At 36.5% G+C, this 19,854-nt stretch overlaps 1 protein-coding gene and 1 long non-coding RNA gene across 26 annotated transcripts in view; one reads left to right on the top strand and one right to left on the bottom strand.

The window, feature by feature from the left end:
* Window positions 1–19,854, bottom strand: part of inpp4ab (inositol polyphosphate-4-phosphatase type I Ab) — a 64,436-nt gene extending 44,582 nt beyond the window's left edge. For 20 of the 25 annotated variants that reach the window (XM_083532072.1, XM_083532053.1, XM_083532065.1 and 17 more), the window contains exon 1: window positions 19,526–19,682. The gene's annotated coding sequence lies outside the window, so the exon portion shown is untranslated. Of the gene's footprint in view, window positions 1–64; window positions 176–9,130; window positions 13,032–13,177; window positions 15,935–19,525 lie in introns of those variants that run through there. The other 5 variants (XM_083532050.1, XM_083532058.1, XM_083532063.1 and 2 more) reach the window with 5 other exon arrangements.
* LOC310722388 lies at window positions 14,460–18,132 on the top strand. The gene is made up of 2 exons (XR_014532360.1): window positions 14,460–14,538; window positions 14,687–18,132. It is a non-coding gene; the product is annotated as an uncharacterized lncRNA (long non-coding RNA).

The raw sequence follows: 19,854 nt of genomic DNA, 5'->3' as shown, positions 1-19,854 counted from the left end.
ACTCAAAAGCAAATTAGGTAAAAAACACTTTATATTTGATTACATATCCGATTGCTTTCAATACCTTCATGAAGGCATCAAATTAACATCAACAAGATGCTGTGTTCTTTTTTTGGTAAAGCTTTTCAAGGCTTAAGAATAGCACTTAAAACTAGCTCACTACACTTTAACAAATTTTTTTATACTGGGCAGCATACTGGGGCATTTAAATGCCCAGTGAGCTAGCTTAAACATTTATTATTTGTCCTGCCTGATAGTCCTTATCAGAGTTAAAGCAAACAATACTGTTTGTCTGACTACATGAGTCATGGAAAAATGACTGTTGTCTCAGGCACCAACTTCAAGTTAAAAAAATGAATGTGTCAGCGTGCTGAAATGAAACCTGTGTCTGTAGTCCAAAAAAAATAACCCTAAAACCATCCACAAATCCTGTCCAAACAAAGAGAACATGTGGCATTATTATAAATGCAAGTGTCTAAAGCGCTGGATATTTTTGGCCACTGCATAAAACAGCCTTAAATGGAACAGCAATTTATGGCAATTGGCAGACACCCTTGTCAGTGACTTACATTTAACTCAGTTATATGTTAAAAAAGAAGCTGCTGTGGATTAACCACTGAGCTTCTACTTTCCTAGCTAGATCTATCTTTGTAGCTCAGTCTATATTCTTGCCTGAGTCAGACAAAAAAAAGACGATTACAACACACACACAATTAGTCATACACAATTACACCATGTGCTGCAGAGATATGGTCACATGCCATGCATTTTTTGTTGGTAATGGGGGTAAAGGTTTGTGTGGATCATTTCCTGAATGGCAAGTTCACTTACTGTTTCTCCACCGATTTCCTTTTAATCTCTGTCTCTACATAATTCATTTCTTCTTCACATAGAGGGAAATGCAGGAGGTCCATTCCCTCCAGTTTTTACCTATTTTCTAATTCCCTGATTGTGGTAGGTTATAAAGCAAGGGTTTACCAACGACAGGGCTGCAGAATGGTACAGAGTCGTAGAGAAAGAATAAAACATTTTTAATGGTTATTTTATTTCCATTCTACTGTATTCCGTGGTCTGCTTTATTTTTCAAAATGGCAACTTTAGTCAATGCCAACTTCCCGCACTTGTTCCAGTCGCATTTATCTCTATGCATCGATAAGCTTGTGCTGATTCTGCATTATGGTGAGTTAAGTTACATTTTCATTCTATATTTAATAATTAAAAAATTAATTAAATTACACAATACTACTGAATGATAATACTAGTAAAATGATATGCACATTATTGTGTTTAATATTGCGGGTATATTGCGGGTATAAAGGGGAGATCAGAGAGTTGTGTACAGTTGTGTACAGTTATTCTGAGATTCTGACCTGAAGATTAATCATATATATTAAGCAGGTTTCTGACTGGCTGTTCAGTGTTATATAAGTTAGTACATGAAAGTAAAAGCAAACTAACATCACTATATGGCTGCCTCAAACACACAAACCTTTAAAACACAAGCGCAACTTGGTAGCTTAGTGGTTAATGCAGTTAAGGTTGGGATCTATACCACTAAGCCCTTGAGAAAGGCCCTTAACTGCTCAGATGTATAAATGAGATCAATGTAAGTCTCTCTTTCTAAAGGTTAAAGAGATAGATTAATGCTAAACCTAAGGATAAGAGTTACATTTGTGTTAATGCCATAGATATAAATGTACACCACTTTTAGTACAATGCACTTACTGCTGCAGCTGAAGATGAAAGTGTATCTTTTCATATGGATTATGCTTTTTTTTTTTCTTTTTTTCTTTTTAACATGGAACATGGGATGGCACATACAATAAAGCCTCACATAAGAGAATTTGCAATAAAACTGTTGTTTGGGTTAATTTATTGTTCAAACGATCACCATTGGATACATGCAGAGATAAGCAGTATTTATGATACATGTTTTTCAAATATTAAATAAGATTTTGTCATTTGTATTCGATAGGTGTGATGCAAATGGCTTCATATTGTGTCTCAAAATACTTTTGTATTTTTGTATTTTTTAAATATTGTAAAATACTATTTAAGAAGATTACATGATGACATCATAAAAATGCGGCCTCTGATTGGAGCCTACTCAGTAGTGTACCCAGACTTGTTGAGATCAGAACAGAAAACTGATCCATATGGAAGAAGGAGGTGAAGGTAAGAAACGTACAGGCGGACAGATTTCTAATAGTCCAATGATCGATAAATAAATATTTGATTGCCCAATATTGTACCCTAACTGAATCAGGATTTTGCATACCATTCCATGAATGACTGCCTGACACATTATATTATTATATTTATGATTTACAATCAAATGACTAATCAGTTAAAAACTAGTTATGAATACTGATGCCATCAGTCATCTTCTTATGAATTACTTGTTTGTCAGAAGTAATTAAATTAAGATTCAATAATGAGTCATTCACAAGATGGTAAACTTTCAACTTTTGGTGACTTTAAAACTACCGTAATTTCCGGACTATTAAGCGCACCCAAATATAAGCCGCACCCACTGATATTTACAAAGTTTTTTATTTTAAACATAAATACGCCGCACCTGTCTATAAGCCGCAGGTGTCTACATTGAAACTAATGTACTTTACACAGGCTTTAATGAAAGACAGTGTCTGTTACACGGCTTGTATCTAAACAGTAGCCTACCAAGAAAGTCATTGTTCGCTGTCTTCCTCCTTCCTTTCACAATTTCTCTCGGGAGTTTTTCTTTTGGCTTCGTCGTGCGTTTAAAAATCACCATCGGTGAAGCTTTTCTCCCGATGCCGTGCAGCTCAGAACACAGGTGAAGTGCTTTTTTTCGTGCCCGGTTGTTTTCAGCGTAACGAATGATTCTCATTTCCTGTTGACAGTCCGAGTGAGAGGCAGGTCAAACATCAGAGTAATATAAAGAGTTTAATTGGTTCACCTGAACCCGTTCGGCAATTTAATTGGTCTAATGTTATGGGGCTCAGTTTTTTGGCTTGAAGCTAGTGAAACCGGGAAAAACCCAGGAAAAATCCATAAATTAGCCGCTTCGTTGTTTAAGCCGCGGGGTTCAAAGAGTGGGGAAAAAAGTAGCGGCTTATAGTCAATACGGTAACCTATATCTTAGAGATCACAGGGATTATGTATGTGATTATGTAGTTAAGTGATCCTTTAACTAGTGGCATATGTCAGATTTATGGCATGATTTGCCCAGAGAAAAGCTGTTGCTATCAAACATTGTTGGCTTAATCTGAAAAACTAAGTCAGTGTTATGGTAAGGGAACAGATCAAATAGGCCAATTGATGGAATGTTTGCAAAGAAATCTTTTGCTTCCTTGTAAAAGTATTTTTAAGCAAATTTTAAATACAAAAATACAGTAGTTTATTTGAATACATAGTGAGGCTGCTGTATTTAGTAGTTTATTTTGATACACCTAAAGTGAGGGTATTTGGTATTTTATTTTCAAATACATTTTGATTGACCTTTGCCCAACACTGGATACATGAATTATAATTTTTACTAGTCTTGTCGAGCAGTTAATAGAAAAACTGACTAAGGACAACTAACCTGGATCATTTGAATTATGAAATTACATGCACATAAACACCACCACTAAAAGCCACTATAAGCCTCAAAACACAGGCTAAATTACTAGCCATGGAGCTATATTTCTGACACTAATTCTTAATAAATAAAATCAAATTTAAATCTGCATATTAAACTATTAAAAAAATTACCAGATTTTAAATGGACTTAAATTGTTGATTTTGAAAGTGAGAGCACACATAACTGGAAGCTCAGGTCTCCAAACCGGCCGTTCCTTATAGCTGAGTAAACAACCTTCTACAGATGAAGGATGCTTCGTCTACTACAGTGTCTGAGGTTTTTTTTCCAGCCTGATAATGATATTGAACCGCCATGTTTAATCCTGGCCTCGGCAGTGTCTGAAAACAAGTCTGGATCGACCACTGCCAGCTTGTATCTGCCATTGTGAACTGCCTAAGAGCGATCAGGAAGTGCTGTGCCACCCGTGGCTATTTAAGACGTTTGAACTAAATTTGATTTAGTTTAAAAGGAGAACAACTACATAACGTCTTAACGATCCTTCAGAAACCAAGATCATGCAAGTTTACACTTTACCATTAAAGCTTCAGATCTACATTAACCAATATAAAACAGAAAATAGAACTGTAGATTTGGCTTCAACTTTCCTGAAATTGTCAGACAACTTAAAAGTACAAATTGTCCACTTGCCTTACCATCTTTCTTCTCTTCTTTACCTCCTGCATCACTGTTTTTTCCACTTTCCTGACTAATCACCATCTCCAAAGCAGTGAAAAGTGAATGTATTAGTTAGCCTTACTCTACACGCACCAGATCAGGCACCACTTAATATTTTCAACAAGTAATAAAAAAAAAACAGACTTAATCTTAAGTAAAATAGAAAAGAAATGTATGTGGGTAACAGTAAAATAATGAGATACTTCTTACACAAAGCCCCAAACCAAAAATACTTTTACCATCTATTACTATTTATTATGCTTATCATGATCCCAAGTTTTTTTTTTATAACCAACTGTGCAATAATTTCACGATGATGATGGCTACTTTGCTCCAAAATAGTGGGAAACTCTTGAACTAGAAAGCATAACAATAGTTTCAATAGTTTTGCAGCCTGACAATGATTTTGAACTGCCACGTTCAATCGTGGACTCAGAAGTGTCTGAAAACGAGTCTGGATCGACCTCTGCCAGCTAGCATAAACCAGTGTAAACCTGAGAGCAGAAGGTGCTGTGAAACCTGTGGCTCTTTTACACATATGCACAGATTTTATACCTGTGCCTCTTTCACACATTTGTACTGTGGTAACATGTATAAACATTAACTTAAATACTTAAGTTTTCTTTAGAAGGCAGATGGGCGTGGCATTAAAACCAGGATCATATATCTTTACACTTTAATTTGCATTAAAGCAACAGATCTACAGTATAGTTGCCTACATAAAACGGAAAAAACTTTTACTGTCGATTACTTGTCATGCTGTATGCCACGGTCCCAATAATTATTTTATAACCGACTTTGCATTAATATTTCATAATATATAAAACAAACTGTAGATGGGCTGTATAATCCTTTAATTCTTTCCATTTTGCATCTCTTTTCATCCTTCCTTACAGACATATCTATTAAATAAAAATCAATGCTTTGTCTGTAGCAGTCCTACGAGTTCTGTGTCATCAAGTGCCCTCCTCCAAATTAGTGGAAAAATGTAATTAGTAAAAAATTTTTGTTATGAATCAATCACTTTTTTTTTTTTTTTTTTTTTTTTTTTTTTTTTTTTTTTTTTTTTTTTTTAGTTATTCTACATGAAGCCGAATTCTGATTATTAGGCTGATCATTGGGCTGATCCCGGTAGTCTGACCAACGAAACTCTTAGGATTAATGAGGAAAATTTTAGGAGAAATAATTTTAAGTTCCATTTATAGAGTTCTGTGAACTAGAACAAGGATCTGGGGAAAGCTTTTTTTAAAGCTAATCCCCCAGTGACTGCCTAACACACTTTTCTTGTGATATGACCTGCTGAAAGTGGCACACATACGTGACCTGGAGACCATTACTGGAGGGTGAGGATAAGGAAATAAGGACTGTAACATTATTACATTTACTATAAAATCACGCGTTCTTTTTTTTTTTTTTTTTTTTTACAATAGTTGGCATGAGCAGCAGGCCTGCTGGAGTAGACTAACCCACTCCTGGGAGAGCTGGTGTGAACATACTCACCTTTCTATTATGCAATGTGTGAACCTGTGACAAGAGAACCCATATAGCTGTCTCTAGCTTCTAGTGTCACTCTCACATCTATTAGAGCCTCAAGTGATAATGACAGCCAATGTGACACTGAAGAGTTGAAAATCATTAACCTGGCCCTGCATGCAAATATACTTCAAAATAATGCAGGCAAGATTTTGTTGATGAAAACTTCTCACCATGATAAGCAATTGTAGAGAAAATCTGATTCTATTCATTGTAGCAACCTTTTGCCACAGGAAACCTTCTAAATGTAAAAAAAACAAAAAAACAAAAACAAAATCCCCAACAGCCCAAATAAACAAAATCCTGTATTAGAATTACTGAGGCAAATTATTAGTGCCTCTCTCTTTTATCATTTTTGAGAGACACATAAATGTTTCTTTTATTTATATGCAACAAACTAGGCAATTTAATGTTGTGAAGATTTGCTTTGAACAAAAAGAAACATAATTTTTAGTGAAAAATCCTCCTTTAGCATCCAGTTTGTTTCTTTAAACATTCAGCTAAAATACTCATCCAAGAGCAGTTTGGTAGGATTTAGGTGCTGTGACTGGGCAGGCCATTCCATGATAGATAACACTCCAGCAGACTGTTTGAGTGGAAGATCATGAGTAGGCAGTTATAAAGCTCTGACCTTAATCCAACTGAATACCTGGGTTGATTTGAATGCTAAATGCAACCCAGGCCTCCTCACCATAAATCAGTACTTGCCATTACTAATGTGGAAGGATGAGTTCAAAATCAAACACAAATCTGACATCCAAGTTCACAAACTATTGTTTATATAATTTATGTCGTTCAGATTAAAATGATCATTCTAAATTGGGACTTGTGGGTTAACACCCCTTTCTGTTTAAAGACCAGCCGAGAAGCTGGGTTTATCCATTATCACTTCCAAAGATATGTTTATCTCATTTTCCACAGGCTGCTGAACTGAGAGTGGAGCTCAGAAACCATAAAAGGGCAAACCCTACTTTTGCTTTCTGTCTGCGAGCCAAACTTCCAAATTACCTACATGCACACGTGTTAACGACGAGGACGGTGAAGAGACCTGAACCACCCTCAGAAATGACATTTCATTGCTTATCCAACACTCCCACACTGAATACTAGAAGTGCAGCACTAAACTCAACAGGCTTTTCTCTGCTGCAGGTCTTTGCTAGTCTGCCCACATACACATATTTATTGCACAGTCAGTCTGTGAGAGAGCACACACACACACACACACACACACACACACACACACACACACTGATGTACCAGAATATTTTCCCTGAGAAAAAAAATGTCCAAATAATAAATATTTTCGATACATATAACTGAAAGAACATATAGTGGGAGTAACTTCCTGTTCTAGAGCTACACAAGTGGTAAAAACCCCCCACAAATAGATTCTGGCTTGGTGAGAAATTACTCTTAAGTATACATAAATTAGATAAACATAGATTAAATAAATATTACACGCATAATATTGCACAGTAGTTTTTAATTCTCATTTCTGATTGGTCGGAAGATCTCCTGCTTTAAATATGATGTCAGCGGAAGGTAATGTACTCATTTCACATTGTTACTTGAGTGAAATGAGAAAATAAATGTATCAAAAGTAAAAGGTACCAATCTACAAAAACTATATTTTAATAATCCACACAACTTAATGTTTCATTGTCCTGCAGAACATACCTTTAGTAAGGAGAGAGTTTTCTGTTACAAATATACAGGCAGAAACTTCCACGTAAACTCTTACCTGAACTGTGGGTTCTGTTCTTACAAAAGGTACTAATTTACAAAAAGCTGCCACTCTTGGGCCTTTGTGCAAAGCCTTTAATCATTTGTGCTCATGGGGCACCGTAACATGGCTGACCCTGCACTCTAACCCCAGCTTCCTAACATTGCTGGAATATGCAAAGAAATATTTTCACAAGTTAAAAGTCTAATTTGACGCACTTTAGAAAATAAATCCAAAAAAGCAAGGAACGGCATGTTTTTCTGAAATGTAGTAGATTAAAAAGAAAGAAATTTAAATGTAGTCAAGTAAAAGTTTCCCAAAATAAAAATTATCATAATACATTCCTTATACTCATAAAATATGCACATTTTTCCAGAATCTATACACTATGTATACAACAGAGATGCTTTAAAAGACTCTGGTAAAAGTTGACTACAATTTTTCATTCAAGTTAAAGTAAAGACTTTGGGCCTCTGACATGTACTTAAGTAAAAAGTAGCGATGACTCCTAAATGTTTTAGTGTTATGCTGGTAACTGGACCTCAAATCATATTAATATATTAATACAAAATAGTTTCTAATGAATGTATCCAGACTGAACAACCACCGTATAGAACACAAGCAGAGAAAAAATAATGTCGATCATGTGATCAGAAATCTGCATGTTTTCTGACAGGATTTCTGTTTCTCTGGAATGACAAGCTGCATTTTATTCATGCTTTCTTAACTGCAAAAGATAATCTGATAAGCAAAACAGTGTTTCAAGCTGCTACAAGTGTTTAAAGGCACTAACCAGTTTCGAGGCTCATGGACATGAAAATGTACAACGAAATTCAAATATTAGTGTTAGCAAATTTATGGTGTTGTCAAAAGAATGCCTCAAAACCATACTGTTATAAGTAAATAATTATTTTATAGTGTTAAGTGGAATAGTCACAGTATAATGGAATAGTAAAATAGTCACAGTAACACTCACTACATCGCAGTTGATCTATTTGCTATAACGGCAGACCTGACGTGCCAACAGAGTGAGCGTAATACTCAATTAGGGCTGCAGCTATTGATTATTTTAGTAAAGTATTTTACAGATTATTAAAGAGCAATACTAAATATACAAGAAGAAAAATAAGACGGGTCTCTCAAAATAAACAAGTAATTTATTACCTTTTTAGAAAAATTTAGATTTTTATTGCTGCAATTGCAAACAAAGATATATGTGAATACTGAACCCATTTAGTGCATTTGATTGCAATATTACATCAAAAAGAAAATACAAACATATATACAGTATATATATATATATCATAAATAAAATGAAAAATTTACTTAAATAAGGTTAACGCACTGTACAGTGTTTTCTTTATGATTTACATTCAAATCATCCCAATCTTTTGAAACTTTGTCGTTTTCTTTAGCCTGAATTTTCTTCTTGGCCCTCGCTGTTTTCTCCCTATTCCTTCATTTATCATTCTGCAGCGTCTTCTGTGTTTACCTGTCCAGGGGTCTTATTTGTGTTTTCCACAAAAAGATTTATAAAAAACAATCTTTACGGTAAAACATGCATACCTGTAAGTAAACTGAGCCCTTCTTACCTTCTGTTTAAATGAGATGCAGTCCAGTTTAGCGGGTGGTGCATCAGTATTAATGGTCCGTGGGGAAATACAGTGTTCTGTGTGTAGTTTAATGGACTAAACGAAGAATCAAGGTAAATAATTTGAAATAATTTGAAATATCGCACTTTGGTTATGCTATGATCGCTTTTAACAACAAATGAAACCTTGTACAACTTTCTTAACACCACACCCTGTGGTTTCTTTAAAGCACGCCATCTGTGGAGATCCTCTGGTGCACAAGAAGTGCTGATCTATCCCAGCTGTTTCCTTTGCAAGAGTGGTTTATGAAAACAGAGGCAAGGCTGCAACTACTATTGTGCTACTGGAGAGAAAAACAACCAGGCCTTCATTTCTCAGAGCAACTTATCAAGACACACACCAAAGACACTTGGTTAGAAAAAACAAACATATTCTTTATCCATAGTCTGCACTAATGCACACCACAAGCAAACTAGCCTGCACTAGGTAATTACATTACTTTATCTTCCACTTTTTAGTTTACAGCCAACTAAAAACATAAAAAAAAGTTAAGAATGAGATTTAAAGCCATAAATCTTAGATTTTGCTCATTACATCATCATCATCATCATCTGCATGATTCTTCTCAGTGTGTGGATTAATGCTAACGGCATGGCGACTTCCCCAGAACGCTTAGCATCTAGCCTGCGACTTGCTTTTGTTAAGCCTCTTTTTCTCCATCATGAAGACTCTCCAGATGGCTGACATTGATCATGGGCTGGTGCTATAAACGTATCCTGGACCCCTCAAGCCTTTGTGTAAAAAATAAAAAAAGGACAAGGCCTGTTATTCAAAGTAGAGCATGCATAATTTCTTTAGAAGGCAACCCTTTCACATGAAAATGAGCCTCGGTCATCCTCCATGTGTTTTAGATCTTCCTTTCGCTCTCTCTACATACACCACAAACACTTATGCCCCCTGAAACATGGGTATTGAGATATATGTATGTATTTATGTATGTATATTACACACCATTTTTTAATTTTTTATCTGCTTTAGACAATTGTGCTGCAAATTATTAGGCAGGTGCTTCTGACACACCAAACTGGGTGTGCGCTTGCATAAGAGAACATAACTTCCCCATACGAACAGGTGGCAGTAATCTGTATTCGGCATCCAAACAGGGAAACCGGAAGAGCTAGAACTGTAAATATATAAAGCAAGCAGCTTTTACACCTGCAGCGATCATTGCAAATAGATTCGTGTAGCTTTTTTCGATCATAATTGCTAAGTTGCAGACAAGTGTCAGGAATGACTGTTTCATTTAGTTTTTCTCATTCGATAAGATAAACAGCCAATCAGAGTTTTCTTTCTTGCTGACGAGCCTCGGGATTAATTAGACATGCAAAATTATCTAAAAAAAAAAAAACAGCTGATGCCGTCCGACTAAAGCCAACAGTCGACTGATGATCTAAAACCACCTGACGTTGCCCAACGGCCAACTGTCAGCTTGGTGTGGCTGGGGTTTTAATTTCTTATCCTTCGTTCTTAATCTAGCCATATATATTTTATTACTTACATATGATGCTCCTTTTGAAAAGAGAATGAGAGTAACATTTGGAGAGAGAACTGAGTACATTTTTGGAACTGTATTGTGAGTGAACCTCCAACCAGCTGTAGTTTAAAATCAGAAAATTTGATTGATCCCATAGGAAAACTGTTTTTTTTTTTCTAGTTGATTCAGACTATAAAAGTAAAGCTGGTAGTTAAGGCTACAGGTAGGTACGGGTACCAAAACCTGTTAACAAGTGCACTGATTGGAGAGGATTGTATTGTTGAATTAATGTTGAAGCAATTTTGTATCATGTCTTCTTAATTAGATTTTATGAGATGAAAACCCATATCAGTCAACCTCTAATATGCATGTATAGAGACATATGCATAGTCCTGTATAACAAACACATTTGTTCAATAGCTAATCCCTATCACCAGCCGAGATCTAACTTAAACTCTGAAATCTTAACTCTAAAATGTCACTCTGCAAATCAATTTATAGACAAAAGCTCTTCAGCCACATAATCGAAAAACCCATTTTGTGTGCTCGACAAAAAATTTTTCGAGCCTACAAATACAAACATCTCCGATAATAGCTGGCACTCTTTGCCTGTTTTTTTTCTTTTTCTTTGAATGTGCCAAAACTTGTTCCCATAATAGTTTCTGTGAAACGCTTGCTAGCCACTTCACCACTTCAGCACTCCTATCTCTTTCTCTCTCTCGCTCTCTCTGTGTAAATAACAGGAAGTTTCTTGCTTCATTGGAAATGACTGCTGTTCACTGTTATACTAGCAGCAGTGAGCAAGCAGTGGGTGTTTCTCATGCTTCCACTTTAGCGGCAATTCCAAAAGCGTCAAATTTAAATCAAGATGAATAAAATGAATCGATGGCTGACTACAAATATGTAGACGTACAGGGATGGTGAAAGGTTTTGCTAAAAGGTGGCTAAAAAGATTTTTTTTTATTGCACTTTTGCTCATATGGCTGGAAAGTGAAACCTGTGGTTGTTGTGTGTTTTATCTTGAGGAGGTATGGTCGCAGTGTTGAGTTCCTACAGCTCAAGGTTTGATCCTGATCTCAGGTCTTCGTGGGTTTCCTCAGGGTTCTCAAAAAAAATCTCTAGATTTGACCAGGCTAAATTGTCTATCTTTCATACACCATATGGACAAAAGTATTGGGACACCATACTATCCAGCCATATATGGTTCTTTCAGAATTTGTCATCACAAAGTTGGAGGCAAACAACTGTATGGCATGTCTTTGGATGTGGTAGATTTACATTTTCCTGACACATAAACCGGGAGATCCAAAACTGTTCAATCAAGATAATGCACAATGTCAGCTCCATGAAGATATGATTTTCATAGAGTTATGTAAAAGTTAATAAAAGTAAAAGTTATGAGTGGCCCACTTTAGAGCTCTGACCTACACCCTATTGAACACTTTTGGAATATATTGAAATGCTAAATGCAATAAGTAAACCATCCGAACTCCATGGCAATGTGAACGATTTTATTTCACTAATAAATTCCTGACTTTATTTTATTTTGAGTACAGAGTTAGGTGGGTGGGATGTATTTCACTATAGGGGTGCTCATTTGGCTAAGTCATAGCCACCAATTAGCATTTGGCTACCAGCTTTTACTTATTATTAATGTGTGGCTTGGCTAGTCATGTAAAGATCGCGATGCACATATTGAGTGCGAGTATGCCTGTGTGTCTGTGGTGTTGAGGTTAGCACAATTAGTCTTGCCTAAAGAAGCAGGAAACTACAAGAGCTAGTTTACTAATTATAAAGGCCTCATCATTTAAGGGCTCAATGGAAGACATATTATAGCTTTAAAAAAAACTCTCAAAAGAATAGTTTTAAATGGCAAAGAATAAATATTACATAAAGCATATCTCGACAACCCCAAATCTTCACCAAGGGAGAGTAAAGCAGTGTTGAAGTTCAATGTAAAAGGCATGGTTTAATATTTACAAAATGATTCTGCTAAAACCATAGACTCGGATTGTAGACAACACATAAGCCAGCATGCTTGATATTTACTATTTCGGGTTTGGTTAATTATTTTTTCCACCCATGCAAAGGTGATGGATATGAAAGAGACATGAAAAGCAGGGGCTAAACACAACTGATGCAAACAAAGTGGCTTGTGCTCAATGCTGGTTAAGAGTGCCAGGAAAACAGTGGAGAACTGCTGAGGGGAAACATAAACCAAACAGTTTTTATTGAAACTCTTTCAGATATGAATTTATAGCTGTTCTTGTTAGTAAACATAAGGCTCAACACGATTTATGCTACTCATAAATGCCTTTAATTGTGTGTGGTGGTTCTGGAGCAGTTGCTTCAGAAAATTAGCTTTAGCTGCCTAAAAAGATCATTTTAGGCAAGTAACCTCTGCAATTAATACAGAGCTGAAATGGTAAATGTCCACACACAAATATTTAATTTCTTTACACTACTGCAGACATTAAGAAGCATCACACTAGACCACAATTTCTCACTAATACTGTATTTGCAGTACTGCCATCTTGCATATCCCACATCCATGAAGTTATAAGCAAGTGTACACACACTTCTGTCTTTTACCAAATGCTAGCTTCTCCACATTCTACATGAGCATCAAAATATTCAGCTTAAAACACCTCGATCTCACAGCTGAGCTGAGTCTATACTGGCTGTTAAAGACAGTCCTTCATTAATCACACAACACCATTTCCAAGATGTAAACGACCACGACTGCACAGTGGATTGTGTCCATGGAAAGCATCAGGATGAACATTATGTAACACTTCAGAAAGCCTGCTGTGGTGAATGTTTTTTTTTTTTTTTTTTTTTTGCAAAGTCATCTTTCCAGGCAAAGCAGGTAGGGATTCGAGCTGGTACAGCCTTATAAAATTAGACAAATACTTCATTTAGAAAACAGTGTATATTGTAAAGACATTGACTGAGTGCTTAAGTGGAGAACATATAAGAAGCTTGACTAGAGAAAGTCATTAAAAAGAGGTCTGATAAGTAAATCATGCTATTTTTAATATACTGTACAAACAAGCAAGAGCAGCTGATTAAGATTTTATAAACAGAGGAAAGTCAAAACCATTTCATATGCTGTACATTTAAATGCCTTCAAGAAATCAGTTGGCCAATTTTATTTGCAAAGTAATTTGCATTTGCAAAACCCCTCTGGCTGCATGAGACATGTATAGCCTGCAGAGCTTGCAATGGTCTGTTTTCTCAGATGCCAAGCAGCATTTTATACCTTTTACCACACAGAATGTATACAAAAATAAAAAAAAAATTAAAACGAGAGAGTATATAAGTAAGGTTTTGAGTCACTACCAGCAATCAGAACAGCTTTGGTGTTCCTTATAATAAATGGTATAAATCTCTGGAACGATACTAGACAAATAAACACAATTCTACCAAAAAACATACCCTTAATTGGTAGCTTGATAGTCATGGAATAGTATGAAAACAGTCATGAAAGGCTCTCTAACCTATTGTTCCTGTATAAGAGTTACTTTGGTTAAAATCTGGTGATTTGGTGATGACACCTGTTTTCCTTATCTAACCATTTAATGAGCCCTCTTCTACTGCAGATGGAGGTTGGGGTCACCCTGGAAGAGGGGGCTCGCATCCGGAGAGAAGTAAAGATAAAGAGCATTTAATACTGAGCTGCAGTGATGCCTGCCTCTAAGAGGACAAGTGGAACATGTCAACAAAATGCCTCCTACAAGCACAACCAAGCCACTGTAGCCCTCACTGTAGAGGTCAAGCATGTATTGTAAATATGTACTCGCCCACTTGTTGGGAATATGGTGAAAGATGACTCATTGGAATAGATTACTTTTTCCAACATCTCTTTTGACAAGTGCAAAAGGCTGTTGTAACACTGAATAATCATCTTTGCATTGAGGGGTTTATAGCCTACCAAGGAAACTTTTTCGAACATGCACTCCCCAGTGGATAAATCTGAATTTAAATTGTAATTCACATTGTCTAGTGCACTGAGAAAATAGTGATATTTAAAAAACAATGACAGGTAACCCATTCAACTCCAAGCAAAATGGTGGACGAGTTAACTCTGTCGAGTTAAACATGCTCCTGAGGTACCAGCAACCGGTGTTCCTGTCCCTTTGCTCTCTTCGGATCTGCCTTGTTCGTCAAGGCCCCCTGCCTCTGTTTGGTGTTCACTTAGATTGGAGGCCACTTTGTGGAGCTGTGGATGATTCAGCATCAACGGCCTGGAGATCCATAAGATTACTGAGCAACACGGGAGATTTGAGGATGTATTTGGACTGTCAAAAGCCTACTACGATAGCTCAGGACCATAGTTTGCATTTAATCACTGCACAGCTTAGTAACAATGAACTGTAATGAATGGACATTGATGAGGTTTCCTTTTGTGTCTGGTTCTTGTCAATATTGCTTCCTCATGCCATCTCAGGGAGTTTTTCCTTGCCACAGTCACCACTGGCTTTGCTCACTTGGGATAAACTTATTATTATAAGGAACAGACTTGTACATACTTTTGTTAACGCTTAATTTGTGTAAAGCTGCTTTGAGAGAATGTCCACTGCTAAAAGTGCTATACAAATAAAGATAAAATTTAAATTGAACTGAAATTGGACGAGCTACGTCAGTCGTTGTGCTGATATCCAGTTTGACAGCGTAGGTAAAGATTAGGGTCGCTTTGTTAAGCTAGCAGATTGCAGAACGTACATTTGCAATCGCATCGGCTGAACGAAATAGTGCAGGAAATGGCGCAGTTTTAACACAAAAGCAGGTGATGTAATTATTTTCGGACATCTAGCTATGATGAGCGTTTTTATTTATTCATTTATAAAACGTTCTCTCATTTTCAGGTCTATTATATTAATGTGAACATTGCCTAAGTAGTCTGTGAAAATGAAGAAGAAAGGTGACAGAGCTGAGAAGATACAAATGAAATAAAAAAATGTCCATACTATGTTTATCATCTTTTTTTAAATAACTACATGGCAAGATCTTAAACATATACATATATATAAAATTTTTCTTTTAACCCCACTTGTATAGTAGTCTAAAATGTTCACTAGTAACATTCTTTTGCTTGTTAAATAAGACTATTGCAAGTGAATGGAAAACCTTTCAACCAGGCAAAGGTTCATGGCTGATGTTGGAAGCAGAGCTCCATAAAAATATCACCTGACATCAATGAACAAGGTGTGTCTTTCAATATAGGCATGATGTGGGTTGTTCTGATTTGGAAAATGTTTTGCATTTCCAATATACCTTATCCATGCTTTCGCTTCACACACACACACACACACACACACACACACACACACACACACACACACACACACACACACACACACACACACACACACACACACACAAACAAAATACAACTCTCGCAATAACACTCAAAAATATTTAGTGTTGAAAGAATTTAAACATGATATAAGCAAAGATACAGCTCTCTGTCATGGCATATACATTTAACAGCACATACTTCCCCAACGTTCACTAGCAAACACGATTTCTTACCAAATAAATCTTAGACAGCTAAAAAAGAAAAAAAAAAAAAAGATGATGGACTCATCAGCTATCTAACCTTGACAGCTGAGGCTTAACCCCGTGTAAGAGCAGACGGTTACAGATAATCACAAGTGAACTAAGACAGTCCTCCTGTCAATAACAAGGAATTCAGAGGGTTCCTGTGAAGGATACAGCAAAATGGGAAAACCCAGAATTCACGGTAGTTTGGATTTTGATGTCATCTTTAATTTGTTGATTTTGGGAACGTCTAGCTACATTCAAATTTCTAAACAACTGACACAACTGAATGGCAATAACATTGCTTAACAATTTGTGATTGGTATAAATAAAACTTTCTTTTTATAAACTTAAAAATATTCAATTTGATGTGGCTTTTGTCTCAACTGAAGTTTTTTCATCACGTTATGACTTTTTACTTGTGCCAGTCTTTGAATAGATAAGACACCTGTGTTGAATATAAAGCAGAGAATAAAAGCACGTCACTCTACACTTTATTGGATTATTATTGTAAAGTTGTTAGTAGCTGGAAAAAAAAAATCGTGACCCAATGCAACAACTTGCCATAACTGAAGATCCAATTCAGAAGCCATGAAAGTTCATGTTAAACAGTGAGAGCTGATGCACTACTACTGCCCATCACACAATCACAATAATTATTGGATGGATGGTTGGATGGATTTGTCAGTGGGTGGGTTAATGGATGGGTAAACTGGAAATTGGATTTGTGAGTGGGCAAGTAAGCAATTTAATAGATGGATAGGTAAATTATTAGATGGATAAAAAGTCAATCATGACTTAGTAGATAGATGGATAGATTAAGACATGAGTGGGTGGGTTATTGAATTGATGGATGGATTAATGGCTAAACAATTCAATTTATTATTATTTGTATTGCCCTTTTATAATGGACATTGTCTCAAAGCAGATAAAGTGGTTACAAGGTTGTATAAAAGAAGGTGTAAGTTTATTGCCTACTGTATTGTTACTTATAGTTGTTTATCCCTGATAATCAATCCAGTGGCAAGGAAAAACTCCCTAAGATGGCAAGACAAGTGTGGTATTGGATTGATGGATGAATAAATGGATAGATGGGTGAGTTATGGGATTGAAGGATAGATTAATGGATAGATAGGTAGGTTATTAGATCGTTTATAGATGGTAGATGGATATTAGCTGATTAGTTGGTATATTATTGAATGGATTGATGGGTAGATGAATGGATCAGTGGATATATTATTAGATGGATAGATTCAAAAAAGGGAAGAAAGACAGGATAAGAAATAGTTTGTCGTAACACTTCATTAACTAATGCTTTGTATCAAGCTGTTTTGTAAAGAAGCCTAATCATATGTATTGCTTCTCACCATATTTCTGGAGTAAATATCTGCTCATTTTAAAAGTACAAAAGATTTTCTGCACATTGCTCCCATTCATACCATTTTGTTACTACTTGTTTCCAAAAGTTTGCCCAGACCAGCTTTATCCAGCCAGGTTGGAGCAAATGTACCATATTTCTCAAACAACATTTCTCATCTTGAATTTATGCAACATCCTGCTTGTATTCCGTAAAGTTCAGGAGCCCTATTTTAAAGATTAATTCACCTAAGATTCAGATAGAGCAAGTGTGTAAACTAAAGAATCACAGATCTTGAGTTCAAGAACAAAAATTGTAAAAGCTTACTGCTATAATGCTTGTCCTTTACGGTATATTTTACAAATCACAGCAAAAGAGTCATAATCATCTTAATTATTAAGCAGAAGCCAATATTAGATTACTCCTAGGTCAGATAGTAAAATTAATTTAATCAAGTATGGAAAAAGTGAATTGGTGCATTTAAAAGTTCATAGAGGTTCTTAAGCCGAAAACTATTTTTGTTCATGAAAAAATGTAATCTCAGTATATGAAGAGTTTAAATCTCTACAGACACAACACTGAGCTTCATCTCTGACCTGTTCTGTCTTTATTCTTCCCTAAAAGATTTAAGATCTTGTAAACCCCGTTTTTCGGGGTTTTTTTTACTGTTACATACACTCAAATAAAGTGATTTCTGTTACTTATTTTTACCTTATGGAATCTCCTGTCCCAATTCATTAAGACTCAAAGAATTGACAAAAAACAGATTCAAAACACGTTCACTCCCCCCTGATTTTTGAGCATTTTTTAAAGCCTGTATTCATCATTATGGTGTCTTGTAATGTATTGCAATGTTTTTATCACTGCTGTTATATTATTTTGATTATTATGTTATATTTTGAGGATGGTTTTGGACTGTAGTTAATGTCAACAGTCTGCAGTTTGCTTCTGATCACCATCACTGTACCCCGCAACATTGTATATCTGTAATAAATGGACATTCGGTGCAACCCAGATGAGGATGGGTTCCCTTTTGAGTCTGGTTCCTTTCAAGGTTTCTTCCTTATGCCATCTTGGGGAGTTTTTCTTTGCCACAGTCGCCACCGGCTCACTCATCAGGGACAAACTTACACTTATAAAGAACATATTCACTTTTATCACGACATTATCTGTGTAAAGCTGCTTTGAGACAATGTTCATTGTTAAAAGCGCTATACAAATAAAAATACATTTAATTTAATTATATTAATAGCCTTCTGGAACAGCTTTTTTAATTTTTATTATTGCACAGGACTATGACCAACTCTCACTTGTTGCAGTATAATGTAAATCATGTAATGTGGATCTTGGAACATCAGTACTTCCCGGATTCCACTTTTGAGAAGCATGGCATGACCTACTGTCCCTGATCTTTATTAATGCCTTCCACAAGCGTGGTTTAGCTACCATATAGGATGTATTCCACTTCATCATAATCATGCATATCTACCTATGGGATATGATTATTGAGGTGCACCATGGATTATATGTTTTAAGAAAGGAAATGTGCTTAATTTCGCAATAAATACTGGTACTTCAGTGTTATAATGTGTGCACGCTGTGCCATGTGTATGGGTGTCGGTGGGGGGAGAGAGAGAGGGGGGGGACTTTAGATGGGTCGGATTGTCACGTGACCCTTAACGCCTGCCATCTGTTTATTTATCGACACAAACATAAACACAGCCCTGCTTCATTCGCTCAAGGCAAGCACCAAAAGTTGCATGTCTTCCAATCCACTGAAATATGAGCGTCCAATCAAGCATCATCTGATCTGCCTGCATGTTGACTTGTGCACTAAGTTTAGCCGCGCTGCGCACATCTCCCTCCGTTCCAACCACGCAAGTAAAAGTCCGGTGACGCAGAGGGCGTTCCCACACGCTGACCTTTAACGCACACACACATACACACTAAGCGTACTTACATTTCAGCGGCGACAGCATGATCACTCGATGGCTCAATCCAAAATGGTCCACGCTCCGATCAAATCCTTGAAGACATCTTCAACCGTACACACCGCTCTACCGCCTGCGCCGCCGCAGAATCTCGCCCCGCCCTTTCGCGTGACGTAACTCTCAGCTGACTCCACCCCCTGCACACGTGCGGCTGCGACTCTACGCGTGCCCCCTGGAGGAATTGTGCTGATTTACAACCCGAAGCAAAACAACTCGAATAAAAATGTTTTCAAATCTTCTACTTCTACTTCTTCTTCTTTCGGCTTCTCCCATTAGGGGTCGCCACAGCGGATCATCC

The sequence above is a fragment of the Silurus aristotelis genome (assembly GCF_946808225.1).
Source record: "Silurus aristotelis genome assembly, chromosome: 2".
NCBI classification, from domain to species: Eukaryota; Metazoa; Chordata; class Actinopteri; order Siluriformes; family Siluridae; genus Silurus; species Silurus aristotelis.
This window is presented reverse-complemented; position numbering and strand designations above follow the sequence as displayed.